This window comes from Zalophus californianus, chromosome 5 (assembly GCF_009762305.2).
Source record: "Zalophus californianus isolate mZalCal1 chromosome 5, mZalCal1.pri.v2, whole genome shotgun sequence".
NCBI classification, from domain to species: domain Eukaryota; kingdom Metazoa; phylum Chordata; class Mammalia; order Carnivora; family Otariidae; genus Zalophus; species Zalophus californianus.
This window is the reverse complement of record NC_045599.1, coordinates 122838380-122851619: the sequence shown is the minus strand read 5'-3', so window position 1 is coordinate 122851619 and position 13240 is coordinate 122838380. Positions and strand designations below refer to the sequence as shown.

Below are 13240 nucleotides of genomic sequence, written 5' to 3'. Positions count from 1 at the left end.
AGGGATATTTCTGCAATGTATCAAGGACTCAAGAAGGCCACTCTGTGGGATTAATTATTTAAGAAATTAATTCTCTGTAAGGAAATATTATGTCTCATTCTTCATGTGCTCACACTTGTTTCTCAGTCTCTCTAATGCTTGCTATGAGGTGAGACAGAGTACAATGATCGGAGGGAAAAATGCAAAGGGAACAAAGAAAAATCTAGTTATTCAGGTCTGGTGCTGGCTTAAGTATAGTAGTAGAAACTTGGTGTGCATCCCCCAGTGACAAAGAGATCCCTCAAGCACTGTCTCTATCCACTACCAGTCTTAAGAAACACATCCATTACACTGATTTAGGCAAGTGCTAGACAGAAATCTCTCATGTTTCCATAACCAATCATACATCCTCTCTGGATAGTATGGAAGGCTGATTGATGGAGCAATTTCCCTTCCTCTGTCCCCTTCCCCCCATTCTGCGATACTTTGTTTCTCTTATGACATGTATAACCCATTTACAAGAAAATGTTTATGAATATAACTACCTAAAATCTTTATTTGTTTAGAGTTTTTAGACTAACCAGTGTGAATGGACACTAAATTGAAAACACAAATCTTTTCCATGCCTTGGCAAAAAGCAAGTCCAACATTTGGTTGAGAACTAAAGGTCAAAGGAGATAGGCAGATCACTAGAAAAACAAATTACGAAAACTGATTCCCATAATAGTTTTCTAAGATTTTTCCTATACATGCTAACACTTTCTTGTTTGGAATGCAGTGCTGTTTTTTAAGTAGTTACAAAAGAATGATAACGCATTTTCTCACATTGGAGATTATCTTTGGTATCAATGATATGCTCAGATTGCTATGTCCTTAAAAATTAAGCATTATAATAGAATGCTTAAAAACCTTTGTCTGGGAACTGTAGTCTGGTAGAATGTCTATGGAGGGAAAACTGCTTCTGCCTTCCAAGGGAAGTCTAGTTTCCTCAATATTCCAAGTCAGCGAGACTCTTCCTTTAGGGGAAGTGGCTGGTTCCAGTGTGAGCTCACACCGCCGGGGGTGGGCAACACTCCGAGGGGCTTTGGCAGCTGCTTCCACCAAACCAGGTGCTTCTCTTCTGAACCCTGAGGTCAGCACTGAAATACTTCCTGTTGTTTTCTGTCTCCTTCAGAGAGATCTCCTTGCACTGGGCAAAATCTTGCCCGGAAATATGTGGCTTTGAATCTTAATAACAGTTTGTGCTGCTGGTCAGTGGGTGAATGTGAATATAATTTGGCAACGTTTTACCTGACTCCGACAGCTGTTGTTGAAGTTTAGCTAAACTAGGAACTCATAAAAAGGGCTCCAAACATTCCACATGCTTTCTTTAATTGTATTTCCCTGAATCTGCTTGGGGGAAGTCTTTTAGCAGATGTCCTAACCATATGGAACTGTCCTAGCAATTAATTTTTGTAACTTGTGGGCTGAGAATATATTGAATGGAAATATGCCTGCTGGATACATATGTATTGTTGACACTTTGTACAGAAACAGCTTGAAATACATTGTGGCAAATACATTTCATTTATGGGAAGTTCATCCTTCCTTCTCCAGAGCATTGCTCAGATATTCTTCCTTCATTGTGCCAGGCAGCTTGTCGAGATGCAAGATATTTTTTGCTCTGAGCACTTCAGTCTTCTCATTAGGGTCTCTGACACTATTTTTTTTCTATCTGAATAGACACATAGGTTTTTTTCTTCCTGTCCTGCACCTCTGACTACTTCATTAAATTCCTCAAAGTCTTACTCTTTATCTATCTCAATGATTTTGAGTATGGACTTTGAGATTTTGAAAGCCCTAATTAATTATCTTTGTTTAAGTTCCACACTGATGGACTTGACTTCTGTAGTATGTAATTTCCTCTCCCACCAAGCATGCACACCTTCTTTAGTGATTATAGGCAAGTTGTCTTTTAGACTTCTATCCAATGCATGCCAGAAATGTACCAGAGAAATTTACAAGAGAAGGCCAGAGAAGAGTTTTAAGAAATTTTTGTTGGCTTCTTACATATTCATATATATATTGGTTATATAAAGGATTTATATTAATTAATTGTATTATATAATAAATATGCATTTTTAAACTGCTATTATTACTGTTGTTGTTATTTTAATCTACTTGCCCTCCTTATTCCCTGGGCATCTTTAGGAATGCAGTGTCCCCACATTTAAGGAAGGCTAAGAGTTAAGTTTGTCGTCTACGTTGCAGAGATCTGGAAGTACACCTTTCCCACCACATAAAGAGCCCCTTGCTGTCAACTCTCCCAGATCCCATATTCTCTCTCTGTTTACTCCTTTACCTAGCTTTTCGTGGAAGTGTTTAAGTTCTGTCGTTTTCAGTCAGCTCCTCTCACCTTAACAATGTGGGAGCGTGCCCTGAGAAAAGGAGTGGCCAATGAAGTAGGAGGAAAAGTAAGAGAGGGTGGGGGTGCCCTGGGAGCTGAGTGGTAAGAAGCAGGGATTCCCAGTGTCCAACCTGAGGAAAGCCAGCGAGAGGTGAGAACTGGGAAGCTGCCCTTAGTAACATGGAGGCCATTTTAGTGGAGTGGTTGTGACTGGGTAACTGGCAGGGATCAAGGAAGAAGAAGGAGAAAACAGGAAGCATGTATTAATCATTTAAGAAATTTCGTAGTAAGGAGAAACAGAGACACTAAGCAATGAGTGCAGGGGTGAAAGCAAGCCAAGGTTTATTTGTTTTGGTGTTCCCTTTAATGGAAAATCTGGATGCCTTTTTTTTTTTTTAATCGAAGAGTAATGATTCAAGAGAGAGGGAAGCGCAGTAGAGTGGGTGGAAAAGAATGGATAGAAAGGGGTAGGTTTGTCCTGTATGCGAGCACAGACAGTTCCTCGATGTCCTGAGAGGGAAGGCAGGGTGTGTGCTCACACAAGCCTGTGAGTGGGTAGATTGTTGGTGGGAGAAGGATTTCAAAGGAAATCTGCTGATTGCTTCTGTTACCTCCATGAAATAAGAAGCAATGTTTTTAGCTAATTCATGCAAAGCCTTTGCAGAGAATGTAAATTTCATTCCAGGGCAACTACTGAAGAGTACGTGCATCCAAACACTTTTCCGTGCATTTATTTCACTTTGTGTTTATAAAAACATCTCCTTCAACTCATTCCTTCCTCTTCTTTAGAATTATAGACCCAAACTCAAGTTGGTACTCCCACAATAAGGGAAAGCTTGCAGCGGGTACTTGTAAGTAAGGACTTGATGTGTGTGTGCGTTTGTGCAGGTGTGTGCCTGAATTGTTTTTTCTCCAAACCAGGAAGTGCTGTACCAAAAGGCACACACATGATATGACTGAGCAGACGCCCCTGGGGCCCTGTGTGGGTCTCCTCGGCCTACCTGAGTTCAGCAGCAGGGCGGAGTCAGACTTACCTGGCACGTGGAGTATCCTGCCTCAAGGCTAAGATGCCTCCTCTGAAGCCTTGGCCACAGCAAAATAACCCAGGAGGCTCCATCAGTGTGGATAGGAGCTAGTGTATTACCTAAGTGATAAGTCTACTTTACCTGTGAGTTTCTTTCATGGGATAAAGGTGCCAATCTCATCCTCCAGTGCACTTCGGGGAGCATGTTCTATACTCCTAAGGGTGTGAATAAACTGAGCCCCACTGCCCACCACGGTGATGCTGTGAAGGCTCCGACTATTCATCACCCTCTCCTCTTGGCCGTGTTCCCTCCCTCTTCCTTCCGGGAATGACTCCCTAACAGATGCCTGAGCCTAAGTACTGGACTCAGGCTCTGCTTTTGTGACCATTAAAATGGAGAGGACATTTAAAACCAAAAAGGGAACTATAAAATACAATAATAGGATAAATCTGAACTGATAGATAGGGCATATTCGGAAGCTGAATTTTATTCTGAAATTTCCTGGTACCCAAAGCTCAAAGAAGAAATGATGGTCGGTCAAATAATGATTATTGTCTTAGAAAAAGAAGCATAATGATTGATTTGGCAAAACTCATTTATCTCTTGGAAAAGATTATAAAGAAAACTCAAACTTGGGTAAGATATAATAATGCCTTAAAATGAAATATTGTGATGTGGCAGCCATATTCTTCACATCTCCCCATCTGGAAAGCTGAGCCCCTAATGCTGTTCATGCACAGCTCAGGCATTCTGGCAGGTGATCAGGCACATAGAATGCATCATGCATTGATCATCTGCAATGTTTCAGGTTATTCCAAAATCTAAAATTTGATAATATACCATGATACTGCTGATGAAAATTTTGAGAGCTTTTTTAAGAAGTAGAGTACAAAAATCTGATGAAATATTTTCTCTTGTTGCAGACTCTACAATAAACTAATAAGGGCTTTGATTTGCCTTGTAATTAAGCAGGCAAACTCCTCTCCCCTTGGGAAAAGGTACAGACTCTAGATTTGTCAAGCTATGAAAAGGCGGAGTATGTCACAGCGGTTACAGTGCTGTCTTTCAGGTTTAAATGGAAACGTTTGCTGCCCTCGAATGCCTAGACCAGTTCCAAAAGATTGCCCTTGTTCTCTTGTTTGCCTCCAGCCTTACACGGTCAGAAGGGAGCAAGTCAGTGCCTGATATTTCTGTGTAGCTGTTCAGTCTATAAATAGCAGTTTTGTGAACTATTAATAACAGAAACTTCTCACAATGCAGCGCTCCCAGCATGTAGAGTGAGGTTTTTCTGAGGAGCCTAAGATCTAGTCCAAACGCTGGCACGGGCCTTCCTGGGTATGTTACCCCTTGTACCAATTGGAGTTCAAGGAGAGAAGCAGAACCAGGAGGAGATGTATATTAAGAAATGTATTGTGGAGACCAACTAGATGAGCCCAAAATCCATAGGGCAGATCATTAGGAAGGGTGGCCTGGAACATTTGGGCACAGAGGAAATTTGCTGCCCACAAGAGGAAATTGCTTCTTCAGGGAAGCCTCAGTTCCACTCAAGGCTTTTCAACTCATTGAATCGGGTCCACCAAGATTATCTAGGATAATCTCCCTTCCTAAACTCAATTGATTATAGTTACATCCCATGTACAAAATATTTCCATAGCAACACCTCTATTAGTGTTTGCTTGAATCCCTGGGAACGGTAGCCTAGCCCAGTTGACACAGCACACTGACCATCACACCCGTAAAGAAGAATTATGAATTTTGCAGACCTTAGCAACACAAGAAGCAGTCTGGTAAAACTTGTTTGGATGAAAGTGAGCAAGAAAAAAAAGAATGGTAAAAAGCTCTCTTCTTGGTAATATCTTTCTGCAAAGTACTTTGTACTTAATATAGTCATTCTTCAAGTACAGTAGTAATCTATCTTATACTTTGAATACCTTTTAGCAAAGGGTCTCAGGGTTTCCAGGGATTCATGACTGAACAAGACACATTCCCCAAAGAACCTCATTGACACCCTTCTGATTTTCCAGAAGATCTTTGGTGAATTGACTGAGGATCTTTGAGTGGCTAACAGCAGATAGATTAAAAATTTCTCCATCAGGGAAATCCCAGGAACATGACCATGGTCTCAGAAGATGTTTACATTAAACAGATTTCTAGAGCACACACTAGAACATCTCTCATTCTACATAATACCTGTACTAATAACATTGGGACACCTGTGCCCAGGACTGGTGGCTTAGGGTGTGGCACTAGCCCTCTTTAAAGATGGGCTGGCATCCTGGGAGGTCACTAGCAAGGATTTCTAAAGCAACATCTTACCTTATTAAATCCTCATGCCTGAGGTTCTTTATATAAATTTAAAAAACCTGACTTGAGGCACCTGGGTGGCTCAGTCAGTTGAGCATCTGACTTTTGATTTCAGCTCAGGTCATGATCTCCGGATCAGATCATGAGATCGAACTCTGCAGAAGGCTCCCCGTCAGCAGGGAGTCTGCTTGAGATTCTCTCTCTCTCCCTCTTCCTTCCTCCCTCTCCCTCTGCCCCTCACCCTGCTCATACACTCTCTCTAAAATAAATAAATAAATCTTAGAGAAAGAAACACAACACAAGACTTGCCTTCCTAAAATAATTTATTCTCCTGGAAGGGTTACCTGGTCCAGCAATGACAAATAATTTTGAGAGAAAATGAGAATGGCCAGACTGTGCTACATTAATGTGATGTTAGCTTGTGTGGGTTCTTGATTGTCATTAGAATGAGTGGCATTTTGTTGTTGTTGTTGTTAGTTACAGTAACTTAATCTGAGAGCACACCTCTGAAGAATAAAATGAGAGTGGGATAGAAGTTCAAAGTTGATACTACACAGGTGGTCTTGAAAATCCCTCAGGGGTATGGAAAATCTGAAGTAAATGTGAGGGTTAACAGGAATTACAAATTGCCTGTGAGTAATGTAGGCCAAGAAGGCAGTCTATTACTTCCTTATATACTCATCATCTGCCTTTAGCTAGTCTTCCTGTGTTAGAAAAACTCAACTGGTGATAATGTGAAGTAATTAGTTTTCACGGTTTGTGTTCCTTCCACATCACTTTTTTTTGTGACGAGGAGTGTGCCTTTCAAAACTTTTATATTTAATCCCTGGCTTTTCCTGTAGCTTTGTTTTTATTACAAATATTAGAGAAATACAAAACTGCTGCCCATGCAGAATAAAAGAATATGCAGTGCCAATCAGCTTGGCTTCTGTACAGGGGTTTTAAATTGTGCTGATTTCCTAAATACCCTCCTGCACTCTTCTTAAATAAGTGCAGTTATGAAGTTAAGAACATAAAGAAAGTTCTAAATAAAAAATTGGAACTGACATTATACTTTCAAACATATTATCCCTTCAAGTAGGCATTCAGAGCAACCCACTGCACATTCTGTGATTAAGTTAACGCGTTTCTAAGAATATACTCGCGTGAATTTTCTTGAGAGACTGCATTAAATAGTTTGCATATTTTTGAAGAACTAAATGAAATACACCACACATGTAAATAAAATTCGGAGTTAAGCCTCAAACATAGGCAAGTTATGAAGTAAATCATTCTATCTTTGATCAAGAAGCTATGAAGTTAAAACCGTAGATGGGTATGTATTACTTGACTGAATCCACACACACTTTTCAAGAAGGAATTATCAAAACCTATCCCAAGGTGTAATATACATGCATTCCCTTGCAGGGGCATAACCAACTTGGATATATATTATTGGATACATTTGCATTGCAAAGTGATTTAATATGTGCAACACTTTGCTGCTTTAAAATTGTTTCTATGTAGTTTAAAATGACCAATTCATTTTCCATCTACTAGGTAGTACTAATAGGAATTATTGTTAGAAAGGTTTGTTGTTTACCCATATGCAGTTCTTCTCTCCTTCTAGCTACGTGGCTGGATTTCACTTTTCCACCTGCTTGTAAGTGGGCAGGGCTCTGACTAATTCCAGACAATAGGTTTTGAGGCAAAGTGATATATGTAATTTACTGGCAGAGATGACATTAAGTCCATGTGTAATTTCAGTCTCTGTTCTCCAGCCATGAAGACCACCTGATACATCGGATGCAGATAAAAGGTTGTGAAACATACATCTACAGTCTTTTTTTTTAAAAGATTTTGTTTATTTATTTATTTACTTATTTATTTATTTGGGAGAGACAGAGACAGAGAGCACAAGCAGGGAGAGGGGCAGAGAGAGAGGGAAAGAGAAAAATCCTAAGCAGCCTCCCCGCTGAGCACGAAACCCAACACAGGACTCCATCCCAGGACCCTGAGATCACGACCTGAGCTGAAGTCACATGCTTAACTGACTGAGCCACCCAGGCGCCCCCAGTTATAGTTTTTAAATGGCCAGATTAGGAACACCTTGAACCTAATAAATCCGTGAATATTTTCCATTATTTCATCAGTGGTTACGTTAACCTTCTCCCTCTAGTTGGAGAGAGATATTAAGTTTCATGAAACTGTCTTAATGTATTTAAAGAGCTTTTAAAAATCAAACAAATACTAGCTGTATAATGACCTAAACAAAAGAAGCTAGAGATATTAAAAGGACACCAGAAAATATGTTCACAAGATAGTCAAGGAAAGCATTGCTTCTATTTTTGCAGAGACACATTTGAGGTAATGTGAAAATTTTATTGTCTCTGTGATGCTGTTTTTATTTTAACAGAAATGATCTTCATACGTTTACGCTGTTGGCTATATAAATGGAGCAATTAAAGAATGTACCAAAGCATCAATGTTAAAATAATTAAGTAGCTATGATCATAGTCAGTGAGAAGGAGTCAAAAACTTCAGCAAAGGTTGCATACCTAATGAATATTTTATTCCTTAAAATATACACATAAGTTTACTCGGATAAATAAAAGCGAGTTCCTGGGTATTGTAGAGACATGAGTAGCACGTTTGGGAAATTCAGACTGAGCTAATATCTTTGGCTGTCTAAACATAATGAGAGGGCAGCATTCTGAATTCAGACATGTTAGAAACAAAGTGAGAGAGAAAATGAAGCAATTTCCAGTACTTTTATTTTCAGTCTTGGTTTCAAGGCCATCTTTTGGAAATCTACAGTGCTATATGTGTGAAGGTTGCATAGCATTCACGAGTAATGGATTGAAAAATCTCTTTGAAAACCTCTAATTTGTTTCAAAGTCCCTGAAAGTCACTGTTAAACTCAGGGTTAGGCTAGGTTATACTATAGTTAAGAAATGATGAGATAGGGCGCCTGGGTGGCTCAGTTGGTTAAGCGACTGCCTTCGGCTCAGGTCATGATCCTGGAGTCCCTGGATTGAGTCCCGCATCGGGCTCCCTGCTCGGCAGGGAGTCTGCCTTCTCCCTCTGACCCTCCCCCCTTCATGTGCTCTTTCTCTCATTCCCTCTCTCTCTCAAATAAATAAAATCTTAAAAAAAAAAAAAAGAAATGATGAGATAATCCCCCTTTGCATTGGTCTGTGAGGGCTTCCATAACAAAATACCACAGACTGGCTGGCTTAACCAACAGAAGTTTATTTTCTCATAGTTCTAGCAGCTGGAAGTCCAAAATCAAGGTGTTAGAAGGTTTGGTTTCTCCTGGGGCCCTCTCTCCTTGTCATGTTAGATGGCTGTCTTCTCCTTGTGTCCTCACATGGTCTTTTCTCTGGGTTCTCACCTCCCTGGCGTTTTTTTCCTCTTTCCATAAGAACATTAGGCATACTGTATTGGGCTGAGGCCCACCGATATAACCCCACTGAACCTTGATTATTACTTCTTTAAAAACATGTCTCCAAATATAGTCACACACGGGTTTAAGGCTTCAACATATGAATTTGTGAGGAGGAACACAATTCAGTCCATAACACCCTTCAAATAAAATATTAAGAAATCAGCTCTGATCTTCAAAATCAGAAGAGATGTAAAAGCAAATTCTACTTCTCCATGTTATGTTTTAACATACTTCACATGTTCACCAAGAAGCACACATACAATCATAAGAATGGTATATAAATACATTTGATATTTAAGAAATAATGGTTATAATTGTAATGATAAAGAGGCAAAGTCATTTTGAAACATAAGATTCTGGATTCCCAAGAAAGTTTTTCCTACAGGCCCTTACCATGGGTAGCAGATGCCGTCAGCGCTCTGGCCACAACTCCTGGATCCTTCAGTGTGCTCCAATGGACTTGCAGTCGCTGGTATCTGCACATGTATTCCTGAGGGCTTTTGTTATCAGAATGGAGGAAAGCTCTATCCAAGCAGACAAAAAGTTCTGGAAAATTAGCTGTCTTGTTCTACCTCCCCCGCATTTCTCACATAGGCTCTCGGGAGCTGGAATAGTTCTTAGATATGTGCTTAGCAGTTTCCTGAGTTCCCCGTGGGATTAAACTCCAGGTGTTTTCTGTAGTAGATCGTTTAATAGTGTACCCTTTGTTGATTGACATGCCTATATCTCTCTCCAGTGTCTCCTGTATCCCACAGGTACTTGCACTCAAATCCTTGTAGCAGAGTCTTCTCCTGGGAAAACTCAATATAAGACCTTCTGGTGAACCAAAAGATCAAGTTTTCTACCAGGACAGATGCATGTATTACATGAGATGTTCTTGCTGGTGGGCCTTTTAATTTAGGAGTGTCAGTCATTTTTTTTTTTTTTTTTATTTTCTAGACACTGATGGCATGTGAACATAAGGTGAACATTTTCTGATTAGAGTGGATAGAGTTGCCACTTCTCTGTACTTTCTGGAAGAATTGATTATTTATTTAGGTTTCTCTGAATTGCTAACCTGGGAGAACCAAAGGCATATCAATGGAGCTGTCAGTAAAGATGAAGAAGATTAAAAGGGGAAGATCCAAGGTAGAGACAGCTCTTAAGGAGAATGGAGTAAGAAGATATAAGCCAGGGAAGGATGATTTAAAAGGGTCATAAACAACAGTACACTGGAGTGGGCTCCTACCAGCTAGCAAGACCCAGTTGCAAAACTTTCAGGAATTTTGCAAGGTTGTTGTTTAAAACAGCCAATACTAAAAATTAAGTTATATAAAGATAATTAAATCTCACATGCAAAACAAAGTTAATAATCATTACTCCCCTATTATTGTTATTTTCGGTGTTCTTGAGGTTTTATGTCTATTGTATTTAGAGAGTGGAAATACTATAATGGTGTGTATGGCTGCAACTCTTTTCAACTTTGCATTCAGGGATAGCTTGTTGGTAGTCTGAAATGGGATATGCTGGGATATTGCTGTCAATCAGGACTGCTTTTGTTTTTTGGGTTTTTTGTTGTTGTTGTTGTTGGAGAACCAGTTATTAAACATTTACCAGCATACTACTGATGACAAGGCAAAATATTTATGTAACTGAGTATTCTGAACACCCCAGAAGAGGTAAATTTGGAATGGACACATGAGACTTCTCTGACAGACTGATCACTTGAGCTCAGAACACTCTGTCAGACTTACTAAACTTGTACAGAACTTCTGTCATCTAAGACCTTTCTGCCTAACCTTTACTCCTTCCCACTCTCCTTCGCACAGATCAGACCAACACTATGATCTTACAGCTCTCTCAGCCTCCTCCAGCTCTGTTTTCCATCAGAGGCATTTTCCCTAATAAATCTCTAACATGCTGGATTCTGTCTCGGTGCCTGCTTCTCAGATGATCTAGATTAACACTTGTGGGTCCAAGGGTGGTCCCAGAAAACAGTTGGTAAGATTGACATTCAAGACTTTATCCGCCATCCTGCAGGTGAAAAGGACACCATTGTGGTTGGTAGGTGGGCATGGGAAATCCCTGGAACATGACAGCAGCTTAACCACTAAAGACTTTGAAAAAATATCTTAGTAGAGAAAAATGACGTTATGGGCAAAATAATGAAAGAATTTAAAACATATAGGGGAGAGGGAAGTCCAGAAATACAGTGGATTTTGCTGGTTATTGAAAAGTTGTACTAATCACATGAAGAGGGAAAATGAGAGATTAAGGGCCTTTGAAAAGTAGGCTTGATTTTGATGGCTATTCATGAGAACCAAAGACCCTAACAAAAAGTCCTTATCCTCTGCAATGGAAGAGGAGCTTGCTGAGCAGTAGGCTGAGGATCTTACTGTTAAAGTTGTAGAGCTGTAGAGGCATTATGTGCATGGCCAAGGCAATTTTACTATGTGGACATAAAGGCTCTGATGGGAAAGCCCGGAGCCTGTAATATAAGATGTTAACATCTGGCTGGGTGCTTCTATAGAGGTTGGGTCTGCAGCTCTTCTGAACTCCCTAGGCTTGTTGAGGTGATCCACCCTTCCAAAGTTAAGAACTAGCACTTTTACTGTGCTAGAATATCCTACAGAGACCTCCTCATTGCAAAGCAACAGGTATCTGCTTCAGAAACTGCCTCCATGTTCTGTCCTGACTGCCAGGCCAAAAACTAGGATTAAATTTCGGCATGATGTGAATGGGATTTGTGCTAAGCTTGATATAAGGAAAAGATATTATACATCAAACGATCTTCAAAAGTTAACTCATATGTAGCAGCAGGAGTGAGAATACCTGTTATAAATTTTGAGAGTGCTTAGTAAGGCTAGATAACCAAGAATTCTGTGACATGGGTTCACTTTCTCAAGACACAGGATCTAGGTCCTTGGCAAGGACTCCAGAGGACAAACTTGCTGCTGGGATGACTTAGAAGTCTGGACAAACTGATGGCTGAAATTCAGAAAAGTATAAATGCCTGAGTTTCCTTGGTAGACCGCAGAAGTAATAAAGAGGCTGAAGGAAATAAGCATGCTGGAAGAGATATATTATGTGGGGCCAGAAGACCCTGCAGAAAATACGTTCCATGAGAAAGCCAGAGGAACACATTATTCACCAAATCCATGAAGAATGTGCTCATAAAATTTGCACCAGCATTACTAAGAGGTTCAGTAGTAGCTTTTCTATGCAGGTCAGGGGTGAGGTTAGGGGAGACCATCGTAGAGCTGAGTTATCACTATCCATGGAGATGTAGCCACAAAGTAATAGAAGCCAAGTGGGGGCACCAAAATATCAGAATCCAGGAGGCAGCAACCACTGTAATGACCAATAAGATTGGATGAACAACCAAGAAGACTCAAACCAAAGGTAAGTTGTAGAGATGGTTGACTATTGTCCTCTAGGTGCAAAATAAATGGATACATACATTGATGCTGCTTAACACCTGCTGATAACCCAAAAAAGGCAATAATGAAGGAGTAAGACAGAAACACCAGGAAAACATCAAAATTCCTTGCCCTTTGCCAGACTTGAGCAAGTTTTGGTTATAAGATCTAGTATTGATGGAAGAGGGGGCCAGGTCCCTAGGAGAAAGGGGACTGTTGTAGGCAGCTTGTAAACAAGTGGCTGGTTCATCCACTCAAGGTGTAGCTCTGTATCAGAAGCTCGGTGTCAGTTCTGTTGCTGAAAATTTGGACATTTAGATGTAGCAGCACCTGGATTAGCCTTGGCAAGTAAAATCCATATCAGCCACTGTGGTCTTCTCATTCATATGACCACCATGCCTGTTCTGGGTGTTCAATGATGGAGAATGGCTAAAGTCAACTGGCGAGTCATCTGTCTATTTCTTCCATGGTGAATTCCTTCAGGTGGTCATTAACAGACGAGACAAATATTTCACACTTCAGGGGCTCTTTCGCATGTACATGAACTTGTCTCTACCCTAGACTTCCTTGTATCTCATCTTTCTGGCCTTTTCCTTCCAGTTCCTTGTTCAGATGGCCAGACCTTTGGCTATTGCTCAGAAATGTATCTATATTCTTATTTCACTCCACTCACATACAAAATAGATAATGAGGCTCATTAGATACATGGCTCAAAGCTCTC

At 40.3% G+C, this 13240-nt stretch overlaps 1 long non-coding RNA gene across 1 annotated transcript in view; it reads right to left on the bottom strand.

The window, feature by feature from the left end:
- LOC113928763 overlaps window positions 1–9614 on the bottom strand; it is a 38430-nt gene extending 28816 nt beyond the window's left edge. The window contains exon 1 of the long non-coding RNA XR_003521959.1: window positions 9515–9614. This is a non-coding gene — a long non-coding RNA (uncharacterized LOC113928763). The remainder of the gene's footprint in view (window positions 1–9514) is intronic.
- Between the last annotated feature and the right edge of the window lie 3626 nt (window positions 9615–13240).